Source organism: Dendrobates tinctorius, unplaced genomic scaffold, assembly GCF_039654945.1.
Source record: "Dendrobates tinctorius isolate UK_male_01 unplaced genomic scaffold, ASM3965494v1 ptg000032l, whole genome shotgun sequence".
In the NCBI taxonomy this organism is placed as follows: Eukaryota; Metazoa; Chordata; class Amphibia; order Anura; family Dendrobatidae; genus Dendrobates; species Dendrobates tinctorius.
The window spans coordinates 25,599,123-25,620,346 of record NW_027361700.1 but is presented as its reverse complement, the minus strand read 5'-3'; the positions used below and the strand labels follow the sequence as shown (position 1 = coordinate 25,620,346).

The following is a 21,224-nucleotide window of genomic DNA, read 5'->3' as shown; positions in this document are numbered from 1 at the left end:
ACCTCCTCCTGAGGTGTGGTACCCCACCATTCAGGTAAGGTGGAGACTCCTGACCATGCTCCAACACCTGCATCCCACACAACATAGTAGTGTAGCACAGCACCCTTTGGTGGCTCCCTGCTTGGAACACGAAGAGTGCTGGGAGGTGGGTGGAGTTTAGTCATCACCAAAAAAGAGCGGGAAGAGTTTAGGATTTAGTCAGTCTGACTGAGTCAGTGGAAGAGTGAAGATCCCCTGAGTGGGATGGATGAAGGAAGTGCTGCAGCCAACCTCAGTGACCAGGGTCCACTGGCACAAGAAAGGGATATTGAAGGAAAGCCTGACTCTCTCCATAAGAAAGAAGGATTGGTACAGAACGTAAGGAGAGGAGGACTAAGGATAAGGGGTAGAGCAGAACCCTTCCCAAGTTCACAGCGCATGGCCGGGGTCCGGTCCCCGAGGTTGTATGGATACAAATGGTCCTGCAGCAGACACCGGAGGAATAGAAGTTGTCACCACTTTATTCCCACATAAGACTTGGGGGCACAACAGCAATGAGAGTGAGCCAGGACTAAGTAGCAAGGAGTACCCGAAGCAGGCTACAGCTGTCTGCCGTACAAGTAGAGTTCTTAGGTACATCTGACGGGAGGGACTCCAGTGTAACTCAGTACTGAGAGAACTTCACTATAGGCGCAAAAGGAGACGTTCAGAAAAGGCACTTATATTGGCGGAGTGTTGGAACGGAGTACTTCATCTTGCATGGAGGATGGCTGGGCCCCTGACCTGGAGGACATGGCACCGAGGTGGGCACCTGTAAGCACAACAGACTGTGAGTAAAGCTTTGGAACTACATGCCCTGGTGTTCTCCGCTTATTCCTGCGCCAACCCATTGAGCACTGCTACATCTCTATGCTTAACGCCACACCACTCTCCTCTCCTCACCATCTCTCCATGTACACTGCCCTGGGACTACAGCCCTGCCTGTGGAGGGCTACACCATCATTGCTGCACCACACCATCTGTCCCAGAGGATCTGTCTGCAGCGTCGGCTTAACATCTTCATTGCCGAACACCACAGGTGGCATCACGAATCATTCACTAATAAACTTTAATCATCATCCGCACACTCAACAGCCCCCCTTTTACAATGGACACCCAGGGCGACGGACCGGGTCACAGCTACCATGACATCTCCCATTGAAAGCCACCGGGCCCTGCTCCGAGTACCCCGCCGACCTGGTGAGACCCTGGAGGGCGATCCAGTCTTGTTGCTGAGAAATGTTATATTCTGTCTTTATGTTAATGATTTCTTCCAGGCTCTGGTGCGTGCGGTGCTTGTAAGAAATCCCTGCCCCCTGTCTTCATTGTAATACTACCCCCTTCCCATCAGCATCAGTTACAGCCCCGGAATCCCGTGCCTGCGCCCTGCACTCCCTCAGGAACACATCCCTTCTGTGGGCCCTGCATTCAAGGAACTTCTACGCAGGAGAGCCACTGTGACCTCCGGTGTGTGCGCCAATAAGATGCTCTCCCCACTTCCTCCCTGCATAGTCATCGCTAGGAACCATATTTACATTGTGATGACTATGCAGGGAGGAAGTGGGGAGAGCGCCTTATTGGCGCGCACACCAGAGGTCACTGGAGCGGAAGTCGCCAGCGCAGACGAGCCTGAATGCAGTGCCCATAGAAGTGAGAATCAGGTGTATATTTCTGAGGGAGTGCGGGGGGTGCAGGATTCCGGGGACATAACTGGCGCTGATGCGAGGGAGTAAGTATTACAATGAAGACAGGAGGCAGGGATTTGTTCCAGGCACTGCACGTGCCGGAGCCTGGAAAAAATCATAAGCATAAAGACAGAATATAACATTTCTCAACAAGACCATTATTATGAGGCAGACAGGTAGGACTATTGTAACATTTCTATTACGTGTATGCCCATATACATCCCAGGGGGTGACAGATTCCCTTTAAATGTGATGCAGCTCATGGTTACTATATGGGGGCTTGTTATACTAATACTCGTAAAAGACCGAGCTAAGGTAAGTATCAAAAGCCCCCGACCTCCCCATCTTCAGCCCCCCAGATAGCAGCTATTACATGTAATAGAGTGAATATACAGTGCTGTGCAAACTAAGTTGGTTACCAGTCAGTGATTTAAACCAGTTTTAACTGCTTTGAACAGGTGTGAGTAACTGTTCAAAGCAGTTAAAACTGGTTTGAATCACTGACTGGTAACCAACTTACAATTTTACTTAAAAAATGCTTTGTCCCTATTAATTTGCACAGCACTGTAATATCATAACAAAACAGTATAACAATCAGCCCCCAGTGTCCTGTCGCCCCTCACCCACCTCAGCCCTCACAATATCCCCATCCTCTCACATTCACCCCCCAGTGCCCTGTCGCCCCTCACTCACCTCAGCCCTCACAATACCCCCTTTCTCCCACATTCACACCCCAGTGTCCTGTCGCACCACACCCACCACAGCCCTCACAAAATACCCATCCTCTCACATTCACCCTCCAGTGTCATGTCGCCCCTCACCCATCTCAGCCCTCACAATACCCTCAAACTCTCACATTCACTCCTCAGTGTCCTGTTGCCCCACACCCACTTCAGCCCTCGCAATCCCCCCATTCTCTCTCATTCACCCCCCAGTGTCCTGTCGCCTCTCACCTACCTCAGCCCTCACAATAAACCCATTCTCTCACATTCACCCCCCAGTGTCCTGTCACCCCACACCCACCTCAGCCCTCACAATACCCCCATTCTCTCACATTTACCCCACAGTGTCCTGTCGCCTCTCACCTACCTCAGCCCTCACAATACCCCCATCTTCTCACATTCAACCACCAGTGACCATAACATGCCTTCATTTAATCAATCTATTACATTTCATCCCCACTTACAGATGAAGTTTGCAGGCACTGGCAGTGAGACAGGACCAGGAAGTGTCTGAGTGAAATGCAGGGTTGGCACTAGGACCCAGCGTGCCCGAGACAATCTAAGCATCCTGTGCACAAAACTGCAACCCCACAGGCAGAGCAGATGCTCCTCAGGTCAGTGAGGCCTGCACTTTACACTGCAGGAGGGAGACTTTGCAACTGGCTACTCTGCTGCCAGCCTGCAGAGTCTCCATCAAGCTGGGGAGCAAGCATCTTGCTGCTTCCCTACTGTGCAGTGTTCTGCCTCATCACAGCAGTGGCTCTGGCTCCCGGTGGGCCCCTTCATGTGACGGGGCCCGGGGTGACGGCCCCCTCTGCCCCCCCCCAGTAGCCAAGCTACTGGTCCTGGGGAAAGGTCTGGCTGTCGTCTAGATATGTTCATCTCAAGATACTCTCCTATAAACTTGGTCCTCGCTTCATCGGTCCGTTTGAGGTTCTAAAACAAATTAATTCTATAGCCTACAAGCGAAAACTCCCTGCCTCTTTACGGATCCTTGACTCTTTCCACGTTTCTCTCCTCATGCCTGTCATCCTTAGTTCCTTCATCAAAGATGCAGGTACAGCTTCTGCTCCAGTCAGCTCTGAGGACATTTTTTGAGGTAGAGAACATCTTGACCACCAAGAAGGTAAGAGACAAAACATTTTTTCTTGTGGATGGAAAGGACCCCAAGGAACAACATCCTTGCACCTCTGTAACCGTGCCCCCGGACCTATCTGACAATCGGTTCCCAATGCAGGGCCAGTGTCAGTCAGGGCTGAGGGCGCGGTTACAGCTGCCTCTCTGTATTCTCAGAGTGGTGTCTGAACCAGCTGCTCCCCCATGACTGAAACCAAATGATGCCGGGGATAATAAAGTTCATTTTCTCCCCATAGCATTCGGCTATGTGCAGGGACCGAGCAGATTAGTAACGCTATCAACCTGCAGATTAAGCCCATATCTGCAGATAAATAGCGTTTTTGGTGGAGACAGGTTCCCTTTAATTTCCATGGTATTTACCAAGGGGGTGTGACTCAAAGAGCAGGCTAAACACCACTTGATAACACCCTAAGAATTAGCACCAAATATAAAGGCACATGTCTCTGGAGCCGTATGGTGGAATTAAACAAGACTAAGGCTAAGTTTACATGTGTGTTTGGGTGCTCTGTGTAGGGCTGCGTGCTTCTTCACTTCAGATCCGCATAGATGTGCATGCGTCCTGCGTGCCTATCTTTAACATTGGGTACGCAGGGACATGCGTTGTATGCAGATGTGTCCGCGTGCGTCGTTTTGAGGTGCCCGCCGACCGCACGGGAACGGAACATGTTGCGTTCCCGTGCAGTCGGCGGGCACGTCAAAACGACGCACGCGTACACATGCGCATACAACGCATGTCCCTGCGTACCCAATGTTAAAGATAGGTACGCAGGACGCATGCACATCTATGCGGATCTGAAGTGAAGTTCGCTGCCCTACGCAGAGCACCCAAACACACATGTAAACTTAGCCTAACATAAGAGAAAAAAGTGGACAGTTTTCACCTGGTGACAGGAATTCAAACTTCTGATCAAAAAGTTTTGAACAGTCAAAAGGTTTTTAAAATAAAATTGTTTCATTTATATAACGTTTCAGTCTTGAAATTACTGTAGATATTTTTCATGTTTGAAAAGGCTCCTGTGTGAGAACTGGGAACATTAGTTCCTTTTGGAGCCCGGCACCCAACACTTTGAAACATCCAGCACCCGGGACACTTGCAACACCATCTACCACTAAGAGACGCTTCTCACAATTGTATCTGCATTTGTGAACTGAGTAAAACAATTTTAGTAATTGGAAGTGGAAATTTCAATTTTTTTCCCAGATCACTTTAAATTCAGTTTTAAACTGAAATGATACTATACTACAATGAAAAGAAAGAAGAAAATGTACTCTTTTAGTTTCTTTTGTATGATATTGGTATAGTTAATGTGATAGCGCCATTTGCAGGCTGATTTTTATGTATTTACTGATTGTAATAAAAGGTACATGTGTACAAAAGCAGGTTATTCAAGACCAGACGTCATTTCCTTTGCTGTACACAACAATCACGATCATAAAATGTTGTACTGATATCTTCCAACATGGCACAGAATGACAGAACAAGCAGGAAATTGCTGCACTATGCATTCAGTCTGGCAATTATTGTACATGTACAGCTTGTTTAGCAAAGCGTTTGAATTATGTGTTACTCTGTTATGTCTTATCTTGTTTGTACAAGTACCATCGGAATTTTAAAGTGCTGCAGGATATCATGGTGCTATAAAAATAAAAATTATTGTAATTATGGGAACATCGTAGTGTGTGGGAGAGTTGCTGACCAATGTAAATGGACTGAATAACAGGAGCAGTATGATTTATAAACTTTATAATAAGCAGTACATTTTTTAGTTTTGATTAGCTGTTACTGGTAAGAATACATTACAAAATGCCCTATCATAACATGTAACATGTATAACATGTATTAGCAGTAGTAGCTAGGCATTATACTATATGGGGGACTATAGGATGAATTATACTATATGGAGAAATATGGGATGCATTATACTATAGTGAGGATTATGGGAAGTGCATTATACTATATGGAGATATGGAGGACTATGGGGTGCATTAAACTATATGGAGGCTACCTGAGGGACCAATCATACAGTGTGGGGGCTACTGAGGAGGCTATCATACAGTGTGGGGACTACTGTTAGTGGGCCAACATACAGTGTGGAAGCTAATGTGGGGTCTTTGTACAGTGTTGGGGCCATAAAACAGTTTGGGGGCTATTAAGGGGTCAGTATACTGTGCGGGGGATACTATATAGTGTGAAAGCATTATGCTGTGTATAGAAGAGCATCATACTGTGTAAAGGGGAATTGTTCAGGGGGAGACTCAGGACAGTATTAAATGTTAAGTGGGCACTTATTGTTATAGGGGCACTGAGGTTGTTGTGACTGTCAAAGTAGCACACAGAGAGGGCATTATTACTTTCTAGTGGGTGTGAGAATCATGTGGGAATAGTGGATGAGGGCAGGTATATCTCGCCCAGATTCCTTTCCTATGTGGCCTAGTCTGGTCAGTATCGCACCTGCTTGCTAATGAATAATGGGAGGTGGATATAAAAAGGATGCCAGGTGGTTGTGTGAGTGTCTCAGCCTGGGAACACAGAGAGCCTGTCTGTGTGAGAGACACACGTGAGTGAAAGCAGTGCCCACTGCAACTGTGGTTTGGCTGGACGGGAGAAGCCCGCCAGTTGGTAGTTAGGTTGTCCATTGTTTAGTTAGTGCCGGACAGGCAATGATTTGTTTTATGTTTTATTTCCTTTTGCATTGCTTTCACCATTAATAAACCTGACCCAGGGTCAGTTACACCCGAATCCCAGCTCTGCGCCTGAGTTTCATGCTGAACGCACGTGACCTTTGACCCCAGCAAAGCCGATCCCGGAGTGTTTTATCACATTGTGGTGGAGAACGCGGGCATCACGTTGCAAGCATGAGCATGGAGGACGTGGTGAAAGCGCTGGTACAGTCCACCGCCATCCAGCAAGAAGCTAATCGGGTGATGATGGCCCAGCTGAAGGAGTTGGTGGACATGACAGTTACCGATCGTTTGCTTCTCCAGCAGGTGGCGCAGTGCTTGGCAAGCTTACCTGAGCTTAACCTGGAAGCCGAGTCGAGAGTGATTCACGTGAGTCGGTACTGGCACAAAATGACGACCGAACATGACGTCGAGGCATACCTGACCACGTTTGAACGGACGGCGGTGCGAGAAAAATGGCCGAAGGCACGATGGGCCGGCCTGATTGCCCCGTTTCTTTCCGGTGAGGCCCAAAAGGCATATTATGACTTAGAGCCTGAAGCCGCGCAGGACTTTGACAAATTGAAAGCCGAGATCTTGGCCCAGCAGGGAGTGACGACCGCTGTCCGTGCACAGAGAGTGCATCAATGGACTTATCAGCCGGATAAACCACTGCGGTCACAGATGTTCGACCTGATCCACGTGACGAAGAAGTGGCTACAACCCGAGGTGCTGACAGCGCCAGAGATAATCCAGAGAGTCGTCATGGACAAGTACCTGAGAGCTCTACCGCCAGCCCTGAGGAAGTGGGTAAGCCATGGAAATCCTACGACGGCAGATCAACTGGTGGATCTGGTTGAACGTTACTCCGTGGCGGAAGGACTCCGAGACGACGCTACCCCACCTCGTTCTTCATCATCTCCACCTGGAACCGGTAAGACTGTTCCAGGGAGTAGGGGAGAAGGAAAAATCCCTAAGACAGTGGGGGAGGAAAATGGGACTGCCCGCACTGCGAGGCCGAGAGTAACGAACTATGGTCTAAGCAAGGGGCCCGTTAGGTGTTTCCGCTGCCAAGAGATGGGACATATTGCTGCGAACTGTCCGGTCACTACTGAACCCGTGCAGTGCGACCTCACAGACTCTAAAAACCGCATGTCTATGGTTGCACGGGTAGTGAGTGTGAATGCCGGTCAAAAGGATGTGGAAAAACACTTGTGTGATTTAACTGTTGATGGCAAAAAGGTGGTGGCATTGTTAGACTCGGGAAGTGTGGTGACTCTGGTGAAGGCCAGTCTGGTGTCAGCCCCGACTGGACCATCAGACAAATTTTCTGTAACGTGTGTGCATGGAGACACCTGTTCGTACCTCACCACGGTCATATGCATTACTACTTCCTATGGGTCTGTGCAACATAAAGTGGGACTCGTCCCGGCGTTATTGCATGATGTTATCCTGGGCCGGGATTTTCCCCACTTCTGGCAATTGTGGGAGAATCAGTTGATACCCCAGGGTAATAGTGTACATGATTCTTCTCCCAGGGCGCGTGTGGGTCCCGAACCCCTGGAAGAGGTCTCCCCGGAAGACTCTGGGGAAGAGTCTGCGGGAAATGACCTGCAGTTCCCGTTTTCAGTCATGGCGGGTGATACGGAGGAGACCGGGGAAGAGGAGGAGGCCGACAGCCGTCCACCTCCCCGTTTGCCGGATTTAGAAGTTCAGAAAGATGACTTCCAAAGTGAGCAAATAAAGGATCCTACCCTTTCTCAGGCTAGGACAAATGTAAAAATGATAAATGGGGTACCCGTAGAACCTGGCTCTAGGCTGGCTCCTTACATGGTTCTGGAGAATGATTTACTCCATCAGATAGAGAAAAAGGGGGAAGATACGGTGCAACTATTAGTCGTGCCAAAACCCTACCGGCGGCAGGTGCTGGACCTGGCCCACGGACATGTGATGGGAGGTCACCTGGGAGTCCAGAAAACCACCAAAAGGATATTACACTGTTTTGTTTGGCCAGGCATGCATCACGATATTCGAGTATATTGTGAGTCTTGTCCTGACTGCCAAGCCTCTGCACCTAAGCCCCGGTTCTGTAGCCCTTTGGTACCCCTACCTATTATTGAAGTCCCATTTGAGAGGATTGGGATGGATTTAGTTGGGCCCCTTCCACGGTCTGCACGTGGACACCAACATATCCTGGTCATCTTGGATTATGCCACTCGTTACCCGGAGGCCATCCCTTTGCGTAACACGGCCACCAAGACGATTGCCAAGGAACTGGTGCATGTGTTTAGTCGGGTCGGTATACCAAAACAGATACTCACCGACCAGGGGACCCCCTTTATGTCCAGGGTAATGAAGGAGCTCTGCCGATTGTTACAAATCGAACCGTTACGCACATCCGTGTATCACCCTCAAACAGACGGGTTGGTCGAACGGTTCAATAAAACTCTGAAGCAGATGCTGAGAAAAGTGATAGACAAGGATGGGAAGAACTGGGACTATTTACTTCCGTATTTGCTTTTTGCCATCAGGGAAGTACCCCAGTCTTCCACGGGATTCTCGTCTTTCGAGTTATTGTACGCCCGACGTCCTCGCGGACTGTTAGACGTTGCAAAAGAAACCTGGGAGGGTCAGGTCACTCCGTTTAAAACAGTGATAGATCACGTCACACAAATGCAGGACCATATTGCGGCTGTTATGCCTATCGTCAAAGAACACATGATACAGGCTCAAGGAGCCCAAAAAAGAATCTATGATAGGGGCGCCAAGATCCGTACGTTTGCACCCGGAGATAGGGTGTTGATCCTGGTCCCCACGGTGGACAGTAAGTTCCTGGCAAAGTGGCAGGGCCCCTTTGAGATCAAGGAAAGAGTTGGTGAAGTAAACTACAAAGTATACCAGGCAGGTAAACGGAAACCTGAACAGATTTATCATGTAAATCTGATAAAGCCCTGGAAGGATCGGTCTGCCTTGTCAGCGGAGATGGCCCGTCCGGTCTGCTCGCATACCGTACCGGAGGTACGGGTTGCAGAGACTCTCTCTCGGAGCGGCAAAAGACTGAGGTCAGGCAGTTTCTACTTCACAACCAAAAGTTTCTCAGAAAAACCTGGGCAGACTATGCTAATGAAACATGACATCGTAACGGAACCTGGTGTCACAGTTCACGTAAAGCCCTACCGAATCCCGGAAGCGCGCCGTGAAGCCGTTTCCCGAGAAGTGAAGGCAATGTTAGAGTTAGGAGTCATTGAGGAATCGCACAGTGCGTGGTCCAGCCCGATTGTGCTAATTCCTAAACCGGACGGCACCATCCGGTTCTGCAATGACTTCAGGAAACTGAATGCGGTCTCAAAATTTGATGCCTATCCTATGCCCCGGGTCGACGAGTTATTAGATCGGTTAGGAAAAGCCCGGTATATTACGACCCTAGATCTAACAAAGGGGTATTGGCAGAACCCTCTGGCTGAGGCTGCCAGAGAAAAGACGGCATTTGCTACGCCGGAAGGTTTATTTCAGTATGTGTATATGCCGTTTGGACTGCACGGGGTACCGGCGACCTTCCAGAGACTGATGGATCGAGTCCTGAGGCCACATAAGCGGTACGCTTCGGCCTATTTGGATGACATTGTCATTTACAGCTTGGACTGGGAGTCTCATCTCCAGAAAGTACAAGCTGTGATTGACGACCTGTGGGAGGCAGGTCTAACCGCGAACCCCAAGAAATGTCACATCGGGCTAGAAGAAGCCCGGTATTTGGGGTATGTAATTGGGAGGGGTGTTGTTAAACCCCAGGTTGATAAGATTCAGGCGGTTCAGGACTGGCCACAACCTGTCAACAAGAAGCAGGTGCAAGCCTTCCTGGGAATCGCTGGCTATTATCGCCGGTTCATACCCAATTTTGCAGCCATCGCTACCCCCCTGACGGATCTTACAAAAGGGAAAGACTCCGTCATGATTAAATGGAGTTTAGCGGCTGAAGAAGCCTTCCATAGCCTAAAACGGGCACTTTGCTCTCAACCCGTACTGGTGACTCCGGACTTCCGCAGCGAGTTTGTGGTACAAACGGATGCCTCTGATACCGGTATCGGGGCCGTACTCTCACAAGTGAGGGACGGAGTGGAACACCCAGTCCTCTATCTCAGCAGGAAGCTGAATAAACACGAGCAAAGGTATGCAGTCGTAGAAAAAGAGTGCCTTGCCATTATATGGGCTCTAGAGGCCCTCAAATATTACCTGGTGGGCCGAAAGTTCAGGCTGATCACTGACCATGCCCCTCTCAAGTGGATGCACTTGAACAAGGAACGGAATAGCCGAGTGACCCAGTGGTTCCTTGCCCTGCAGGCCTACACTTTTACGGTGGAGCACCGCCCAGGGGTACAGATGGGAAATGCAGATGCCCTGTCCCGAGTGCACTGTTTGGCGGGTGTCATTGCTCGACCGGAGTGGTCTGAGCAGAGGGGGGGGATATGTGAGAATCATGTGGGAATAGTGGATGGGGGCAGGTATATCTCGCCCAGATTCCTTTCCTATGTGGCCTAGTCTGGTCAGTATCGCACCTGCTTGCTGCTGAATAATGGGAGGTGGATATAAAAAGGATGCCAGGTGGTTGTGTGAGTGTCTCAGCCTGGGAACACAGAGAGCCTGTCTGTGTGAGAGACACACGTGAGTGAAAGCAGTGCCCACTGCAACTGTGGTTTGGCTGGACGGGAGAAGCCCGCCAGTTGGTAGTTAGGTTGTCCATTGTTTAGTTAGTGCCGGACAGGCAAGGATTTGTTTTATGTTTTATTTCCTTTTGCATTGCTTTCACCATTAATAAACCTGACCCAGGGTCAGTTACACTCGAATCCCAGCTCTGCGCCTGAGTTTCATGCTGAACGCACGTGACCTTTGACCCCAGCAAAGCCGATCCCGGAGTGTTTTATCACATGGGTAAAATGTCAGCATTGTTTTCTCGGGCACTTGCACAAGGTTTTCATATATTTTAGAGGGGTGTTTTACCATCTAGAGGGCACACAGTAGGTAAAGTTATAGGGACACATAAGGCAGCAGCGTATTGGGATATCAGTAGGATGAGGAGTTTGTGCTGGTTGGGGACAGATGGGGACGGAGCTGGAACTGTGAGAAGTCAAATGTGTCTTTATTGTAAGCTCTGCAGATGAGTCTTGGCTGGAAGAATCTGTCATGTTGTTCTGGGCCAGAAGGAAAAGTGAATGACTCCCCCAGGAAGAACGTCAGCTGTAAGTCACTATCTGTAACTGTACTGTAATCTCTTACATGTTCAGCAGGACTGATATCTACAACTATATGGCCCCCATATGGTAGTAATATCAGTGTTGGTCTTTGCATAAAGATTTTTTTTTAGTAACAACACTGTCATCTGCAGAGGTTCTCCTACATCCACTTTTAGGATTTGCCACCATAGTTGTGATCAGGGTTACCTGGTTCGGGGCCCACTCAGAAGTTTCGCCACCCCTGAATCAAACCCCTAGCTACGACTCTAAGTGGGATATAAAAGAAACTATATGTGTAGTGTGGCTTAACCGTGGTGGAGTGAGGACACTGATTGTGCTCCATAGAACCAGGCACCTTACATGGACTTCCTTTATATAATATACCTCTGGTGATGCCCAGAAAGTGACGAGACAGCAAGCTCAATCTCTCACCCAGAAGGTACACATTCCAATTATACCAATTATATTAGGTGTATTTTTTCACCCTCTCATCCCGACATGGACCAATCTTCTTCAGCTACAATGACGCCAATGCCCAACCCGCCTGTAGGCAAAGAACCTCCAAGCGCTCTCTTGAAACAGAGGAAGAAACCTACATTGAGGATGACCAATCTGCCTCCATACCTGGGCACTCCACCTTCATCTAACAATGCAGAAGGGCCCTATACACCACAGCCAGACCAGGTCAGATTGTTGCCTCATGCGGCCTCACATACCATGAGATGCCTTTTATGCTATTCACAGAGTGCGGTTTATATGAAGTGCCTCGTTCAACCACTTGATCTGTGAAGTTGGCGCTTCTTAGAGATGGGGACAACCCTTTGAATTCATCATAAAGAAAGCTCTACCTTTTTTCTTAAGGGACACAAATGATTTTAATGCTCTCTTTGACTTCCTCAGGATGAATTTCGTAACTATTCCTAATTGGCTTTCTATATGGAAGAATTGCCTCAAATGGCTTTCTATGGAAGGATTTCCACCAATGCTGAAGCATGCAAGAAGGAATGATTGTATATCTTCTGCCAGCAACAAGAACAGATCTGATTTTCCTTTGGTGGCTTCGGATCCCTCGAATTATATTCCTGCTTAACACGTTGCTGCTGGACCCCGTTAGGGAGGTCTTGTCAAACAGAACATTTCATGTATCATTTATCTCCTTTCACTAATGTTCAGTAATGCTGGGATATTGGCAGTTCTACATTGCATCAAGTGGTAAACTCTGAACTTGATTGAACCTGTCTTGAGATGGGTGAAAATAGCAGGGGCTGTGGATGGGGTTGGGTCGGAGAGGGATGTTTGGGACGGCAGGGTTGTTTTGGACGTACTTTTTGTCTTGAGAAGTCTCTATAACAATCAATGGCTGTTTGTTTTGTCCATACTATTTTTTCTCTTTAACCCCTTCCTGACATCCGACGTACTATCCCGTCCATGGGACCCGGGCCCCTATGCCCATGGACGGGATAGTACGTCTACCGCGATCAGCGGCGCCCACGTGGTGAGCGCCGCTGATCGCGGCCGGGTGTCAGCTGATTATCACAGCTGACACCCGGCACAATGTGTCGGGGCGGTCACGGACCGCCCCCGACACGTTAACCCCTTGCACACCAAACACGATCGCGGTGTACCGGGAGTTAAAGGGAAGCATCGGCAGGGAGGGGGCTCCCTCCGTGCTTCCCTGAGCCCCCCACGGCAGCGCAATGTGCAGCGCTGCTGCGGGGGGCTCCTTTCCTCCAGGCCCCCGAATCCAAGATGGCGATGGGGGCCTTCGGGAGCCTGGAGGAAGCTGGCTTCCTCAGTGCCTGCAAAGCGCAGGCAAGAGGAAGTCTTCTTCAATGCCTGTGACAGATTGCTGATCTGTCACAGTGATCTGTGATGTGACAGATCAGCGATCTGTCACAGGACAGTGATGTCCCACCTGGGACTATGTAATAAAGTAAAAAAAAAAAAATAAAAAAAAGTGTAAAAATAATCGCCAAATAAATTAGTAAAAAAAAAAAAAAAAAAAAATATTCCCCAATAAATTCATTTTTTGAGAATAAAAAAAAACCAAAACAATAAATATACACATATTAGGTATCGCCACGTCCGTAACAACCCGCCCTATAAAACTGTCCCATTAGTTAACCCCTTTAGCGAACCCCTTAAAAAATAAAAATAAAAAACGAAGCAAAAAATAATGATTTATTATCATACCGCCAAACAAAAAGTGTAATAACGCGCGATCAAAAAGATGCATATAAATATCCATGGTACCGCTGAAAACGACATCTTGTCCCGCAAAAAACGAGCTGCCACACAGCATCATCAGCAAAAAAATAAAAAAGTTATAGCTCGCAGAATAAAGCGATGCAAAAATAATTTTTTATATAAAATAGTTTTCATTGCATAAAACCGACAAAACAAAAAAAAACGACCTAAATGAGGTATCGCTGTAACCGTACTGACCCGAAGAATAAAACCGCTTTATCAATTTTACCGCACGTGGAATGGTGTAAACGCACTCCCCCAAAAGAAATTCATGAAACGCTGGTTTTTGTTCATTCTGCGTCCCAAAAATCGGAATAAAAAGCGATCAAAAAATGTCACGTGCCCAAAAATGGTACCAATAAAAACATCAACTCGTCCCGCAAAAAATAAGACCTCACATGACTCGGTGGGTCAAAATACGGAAAAATTATAGCTCTCAATATGCGGTGATGCAAAAACTATTTTTACAATAAAAAGCGTCTTTTAGCGTGCGACAGCTGCCAAAAATAAAAACCGCCATAAATAGTAAATCAAACCCCCCGTTATCACCCCCTTAGTTAGGGAAAAATAATAAAATTAGGGTTAGGGCTAGGGTTAGGGTTAGGACTAGGGTTAGGGCTAGGGGTGTGTTGGGGTTCGGGTTGGAGTTAGAATTGGGGGTTTCCACTGTTTGGGCACATCAGGGGCTCTCCAAATGCAACATTGCGTCTGATCTCAATTCCAGCCAATTCTGAGTTGAAAAAGTCATATGGTGCTCCTTCCCTTCCAAGCTCCGACATGCGCCCAAACAGTGTTTTACCCCCACATGTAGGGTATCAGCCTACTCAGGACAAATTGCAAAACAATTTTTGGGGTCCAATTTCTCCTGTTACCCTTAGGAAAATAAAAAATTAGGGGCAAAAATATCATTTTTGTGGAAAAAAATGATTCTTTTATTAGTTCCTTGGGGGGTCTAGTTTACAAAATGGTGTCATTTGTGGGGGGTTTCCACTGTTTAGGTACATCAGGGGCTTTCCAATCGCGACATGGTGTCCGATCTCAATTCCAGCCAAAAACGTCAAATGGCGCTGCTTCCCTTCCGAGCTCTGCCATGCGCCCAAATAGTGGTTTACCCCCACATGTGGGGTATCAGCGTACTCAGGACAAATTGCACAATAACTTTTGGGGTGCTGCTACCCTTGGAAAAATAAGAATTGAGGGTGAAAAGATCATTTTTGTGGAAAAAATATGATTTTTTAATTGTACGGCTTTATGTTATAACCTTCTGTGAAGCCCTTGGGGGTTCAAAGTTCTCACCACACATCTAGATAAGTTCCTTAGGGGGTCTAGTTTCCAAAATGGTGTCATTTGTGGGGGGGTTCCACTGTTTTGGTACATCAGGGGTTTTCCAATCGCGACATGATGTCCGATCTCAATTCCAGCCCAAAACGTCAAATGGCGCTGCTTCCCTTCCGAGCTCTGCCATGCGCCCAAATAGTGGTTTACCCCCACATGTGGGGTATCAGCATACTCAGGAAAAATTGCACAATAACTTTTAGGGTCCTGTTACCCTTGGGAAAATAAAAATTGGGGTGAAAAGATCATTTTTGTGGAAAAAATATGATTTTTTAATTGTACCGCTGTACGTTATAAACTTCTGTAAAGCCCTTGTGGGTTCAAAGTTCTCACCACATATCTAGATAAGTTCCTTGGGGGGTCTAGTTTCCAAAATGGGGTCACTTGTAGGGGGTTTCCACTGTTTAGGTACATCAGGGACTCTCCAAAAGTGACATGGCGTCCGATCTGAATTCCAGCCAATTTTGCATTGAAAAAGTCAAACGGCGCTCCTTCCATTCTGAGCTCTGCCATGCGCCGAAACAGTCATTCCCCCACACAAATCAGGTATCAGCGTACTCAGGACAAATTGCACAATAACTTTTGCAGTCCAATTTCTCCTGTTACCCTTGGTAAAATAAAAAAAATTGAACCTGAAGTATTTTTTTTTGTGAAAAAAAGTTAGATGTTCATTTTTTTTTAAATATTCAAAAAAATTCCTGTGACGCACCTAAAGGGTTAATAAACTTCTTGAATGTGGTTTTGAGCACCTTAAGGGGTGCAGTTTTTAGAATGGTGTCACTTTTGGGTATTTTCTATCATATAGACCCCTCAAAGTGGCTTCAAATGTGATGTGGTCCTAAAAATAAAATGGTGTTGTAAAAATGAGAAATCGCTGGTCAACTTTTAACCCTTATAACTTCCTAACAAAAAAAAAATTTTGGTTCCAAAATTGTGCTCATGTAAAGTAAACATGACCCGCTGATCGGGTTGACAGATTACTGGGAGGCGCTGGAGAGGATCCAGCGGTCATGGTGCACATTGGCACAAATGACAAAGTTAGAGGTAGGTGGAAGGTCCTTAAAGATGATTTCAGGGAATTAGGCTGTAAGCTTAAAGCAAGGACCTCCAAGGTGGTATTTTCGGAAATACTTCCTGTACCACGTGCCACGCCAGAGAGGCAACGGGAGATTAGGGAGGTTAATAAGTGGCTCAGGAATTGGTGTAGGAAGGAGGGGTTTGGGTTCCTGCAGAACTGGGCCGACTTCTCAGTTGGCTACAGGTTCTACGCTAGGGACGGGCTGCACCTCAATGGGGAGGGTGCAGCTGTGCTGGGGGAGAAAATGGCTAGAAGGTTGGAGGAGTGTTTAAACTAGGGACGGGGGGGGAGGGTATTCCTTTTATAGGAGGGGAAAAAAAGATAGAGACCTGGGCACAAATAATGACATTGGGGGTGGAGGTGGCATGGGGGGTGGGGTTAGAACAGTTAATAATTTAAGAAAGAATAGAGGTACAGAGAGATACATAAAGTGCATGTATACTAATGCCAGAAGTCTCGCCAACAAAATGGAGGAATTGGAGTTAATGTTGTTGGAACATAATTATGACATGGTGGGGATATCTGAGACATGGCTGGATGAGAGCCATGACTGGGCTGTTAATTTACAGGGCTATAGTCTGTTCAGAAATGACCGTACAAATAAGCGAGGGGGAGGCGTGTGTTTATATGTAAAATCATCCTTAAAACCCATCCTTCGTGATAATATATATGAATCTAATGAAAATGTAGAGTCCCTGTGGGTAGAGATAAGGGGAGGGGGGAAAAATAATAAATTACTGATAGGGGTTTGTTATAAATCTCCAAAAATAATGGAAGCTACAGAGAATATCCTCATAAAGCAAATAGATGAAGCAGCGACTCAAGGAGAAGTCATTATTATGGGGGACTTCAACTACCCTGAAATACATTGGGGAACCGAAACCTGCAGTTCCAGCAAAGGTAATAGGTTTCTGACAACGATGAGAGACAATTACCTTTCACAACTGGTTCAGGACCCAACAAGAGGGGGGGCACTGCTAGACCTAATATTAACCAACAGGCCAGACCGCATATCAAATGTAAGGGTTGAGGGTCACTTGGGTAATAGTGATCAAATTAATAAGTTTTCATGTATCCTTTAATAAGATGTGTAGTAGAGGGGTTACAAGGACACTAAACTTCAGGAAGGCAAATTTCCACCGGATGAGAGATGATCTTGGTGCAATTAACTGGGACGATATCCTGAGACATAAAAATACACAAAGAAAATGGGAGACGTTTATTAGCATCCTGAATAGGACCTGTGCACAATATATACCGTATGGGAATAAACATGCGAGAAATAGGAGGAAACCACTATGGCTAAATAGAGCTGTAAGGGGCGCAATAAGAGATAAAAATAAAGCATTTAGAGAATTAAAGCAAGTAGGTAGTGATGAGGCATTAAATAAATACAGAAGATTAAATAAATTCTGTAAAAAGCAAATCAAGACAGCAAAGATTGAGACAGAGAGACTCATTGCCAGAGAAAGTAAAAATAATCCCAAAATATTCTTTAACTACATAAATAGTAAGAAGCTAAAAAATGATAGTGTTGGTCCCCTTAAAAATAGTCTGGGTGAAATGGTGGATGAGGATGAGGAAAAAGCCAATATGCTAAATGACTTTTTTTCAACAGTATTTACACAAGAAAATCCCATGACGGATAACATGATCAGGGATAAAAATTCTCCATTAAATGTCACCTGCTTAACCCAGCAGGAAGTACGGCGGCGTCTACAAATCACTAAAATTGACAAATCCCCGGGCCCGGATGGGATACCTCCCCGAGTACTGCAGGAATTAAGCACAGTCATAGATAGACCACTATTTTTAATCTTTAAAGATTCCATAATAACAGGGTCTGTACCACAGGACTGGCGTATAGCAAATGTGGTGCCAATATTCAAAAAGGGGACAAAAACTGAACTTGGAAATTATAGGCCAGTAAGTTTAACCTCAACTGTGGGTAAAATCCTGGAGGGTTTTCTAAGAGATACTATACTGGAGTATCTGGAGAAGAATAACCTTATGACCCAATATCAACATGGGTTTACAAGAGACCGTTCCTGTCAGACTAATCTGATAAGCTTTTATGAAGAGGTAAGTTCCGGACTGGACCAAGGGAATGCAGTGGACGTGGTGTACATGGACTTTTCAAAAGCTTTTGATACGGTGCCACACAAAAGGTTGATACATAAAATGAGAACAATGGGGATAGGGGAAAATATGTGTAGGTGGGTTAAGAGCTGGCTCAGGGATAGGAAACAAAGGGTGATTATTAATGGAGCACACTCGGACTGGGTCACGGTTAGCAGTGGGGTACCACAAGGGTCAGTTTTGGGCCCGCTTCTTTTTAACATATTTATTAATGACCTTGTAGGGGGCATAGAGAGTAGAATTTCAATATTTGCAGATGACACTAAACTCTGCAGGGTAATTAATACAGAGGAGGACAATTTTATATTACAGGAGGATTTATGTAAACTAGAAGTTTGGGCTGATAAATGGCAAATGAGCTTTAATTGGGAAAAATGTAAGGTCATGCACTTGGGTAGAACGAACAAGTTGTATAATTATGTGCTTAATTGTAAAACACTGGGCAAAACAGTCACTGAAAAAGACCTGGGTGTATGGGTGGACGACAAACTCACATTTAGAGGCCAGAGTCAAGCAGCTGCTGCAAAGGCAAATAAAATAATGGGATGCATTAAAAGAGGCATAGATGCTCATGAGGAGAACATAATTTACCTCTATATAAGTCACTAGTGCGACCACACTTAGAATACTGTGTACAGTTCTGGTCTCCGGTGTATAAGAAAGACATAGCTGAACTGGAGCGGGTGCAGAGAAGAGCGACCAAGGTTATTAGGGAACTAGGGGGTCTGCAATACCAAGACAGGTTATTACACTTGGGGTTATTTAGTTTGGAGAATCGAAGGCTTAGGGGTGATCTTATTACAATGTATAAATATATGCGGGGACAATACAAAAACCTTTCTAATGATCTTTTTACTCTTAGACCTGTGACGGGGACAAGGGGGCATCCTCTACGTCTGGAGGAAAGAAGGTTTAAGCATACTCACAGACGCGGATTCTTTACTGTAAGAGCAGTGAGACTATGGAACTCTCTGCCATATGATGTTGTAATGAGTGATTCGCTACTAAAATTTAAGAAGGGACTGGATGCCTTTCTTGAAAAGTATAATATTACAGTGTATATACACTAGTCTCCTTAATATTGCGTTGATCCAGGGAGCTAGTCTGATTGCCGTATGTGGAGTCGGGAAGGAATTTTTTTCCCCAATGTGAAGCTTACTGTTGCCACATGGGTTTTTTTTGCCGTCCTCTGGATCAACATGTTAGGGCAAGTTAGGATAGGATATGGGTTGAACTAGATGGACTTAAAGTCTCCCTTCAACCTTAATAACTATGTTACTATGTTATCAAGTTTTTTGTGTCCCGTATCTCTGTGATTTAAGGGCATAAAAATTCAAAGTTGGAAAATTGCGAAATTTTCAAAATTTTTGCCAAATTTCCGTTTTTTTCACAAATAAACGCAAGCTATTTGAATGAAATTTTACCACTAACATGAAGTACAATATGTCACGAGAAAACAATGTCAGAATCACCAGGATCCATGGAAGCGTTCCAGAGTTATGACCTCATAAAGGTACAGTGGTCAGAATTGTAAAAATTGGCCCGGTCATGAACGTGCAAACCACCCTTGGGGGTGAAGGGGTTAAAACAGCTATAAGATTCTAATACACAATAATACTCATGTTCCGAGTTTTCATCCTGTATAGAAATGAACACAAAGATTTGTAGAATTCTAAGCTGCTCTGCCTCCCCCTGTCGTACGATAGGTAATACCTGTGACATATTCGAGGATGTGGTTTCTTCTTCCATGATGCAATGGTGCTACACAGAGCTCCACCTTTTGGTCTTCTTTACACCCCAGTCTCCAAAAGTTTGTAGTTAGGTCAGCCTTAAATCCTGGGCATCTAGCGTTAGCTTAGTCCTTCTTTTCCTTTTTTAACTTCTTTTTATATTTCCGCGGCAATTCCGCAATGTGTGCACATAGCCTTAGTCTTGACAAGAGCATGCATCCCTCTACTTTGAAGAAATGTTTATTCTCTGGCATTGTCTCTCTTAAGGGCCCGTTACACTAAGCGATATTGCTAGCAATATCGCTATAACGTCACTGGTTTTGTGACGCAGCAGCGATATTGCTAGCGATATCGCTATGTGTGATACTTACCTCTGACTGGCTCCCCCGCTGATTATCGCTGATCGCGCAAGATCGTCCTGGACCGTTTCTCGTCAGCTGCTTCCTGCTGGGCTTCCTGCTGTGGCGATGAGCGACGCATGGACGCAGGCAGGAGGATGTCTTCACCGCCTCGTCTGACAGGTAAGTAGCGACCCCCGACCGCTGCTATGTCGCTGGTGAGATCTGCCTGTTTGGCAGCTCACTAGCGACCACTTAGTGATGCACCAGTGATCCTGACCGGGTCGTTTCGTGGTCGTGATCGCTGGTGCATCGCTAAGTGTAACGGTACCCTTATTTAAAAAAAATTAATGAAGTTATGCTAATGGAGGAACTCACCTCCTCAGTCAATGACTTATGAAAGATTCTATAAGACCTCGTCTCATGAGATGGAGCTTAGATCCTCCATCGAATATTAGACCCTCAGTGGGGAAATTTAAGTTCACTTTCTCAGATTTTTTTATTGTTCTCTCCCCTCCCCCAACCACCCTAGTTTTTCCTCTTTTCCTCCCGTTTTTCCTCTCTTCTCTTTAACCATGCATTCTCTTGTTTTCAGAGCATTTTTTCCTGGATATACAGTCTTACCCACAGTGAAATGTTGTGGGATTTTTTTTTTACCTGCAAAATGTATCTATTAAAAAGTGAAGAAGCAAAAAATGTCTCTGTCACAAAAGGATCACAGACCACAAGCAATCAGACACTTCTTAACCTAGTTGTCATTATTGGAACACCCCTTTAAAACTCTTTTTCATGTCACAACACTGCAACAGTTATTCACAGTAAAATTTCCGTGTGCACATACCCTCAAGAGGTTAAGATATTTGTATTCTAAACATTCATAGCGTGTGATTTTTACTTCTATTAGAA

General features: G+C 46.1%; 1 protein-coding gene across 4 annotated transcripts in view; it reads right to left on the bottom strand.

Moving 5' to 3' along the window:
- Positions 1 to 21,224, bottom strand: part of LOC141086512 (uncharacterized) — a 59,854-nt gene that overhangs the window by 33,619 nt on the left and 5,011 nt on the right. The gene's annotated exons all lie outside the window — the stretch shown is intronic.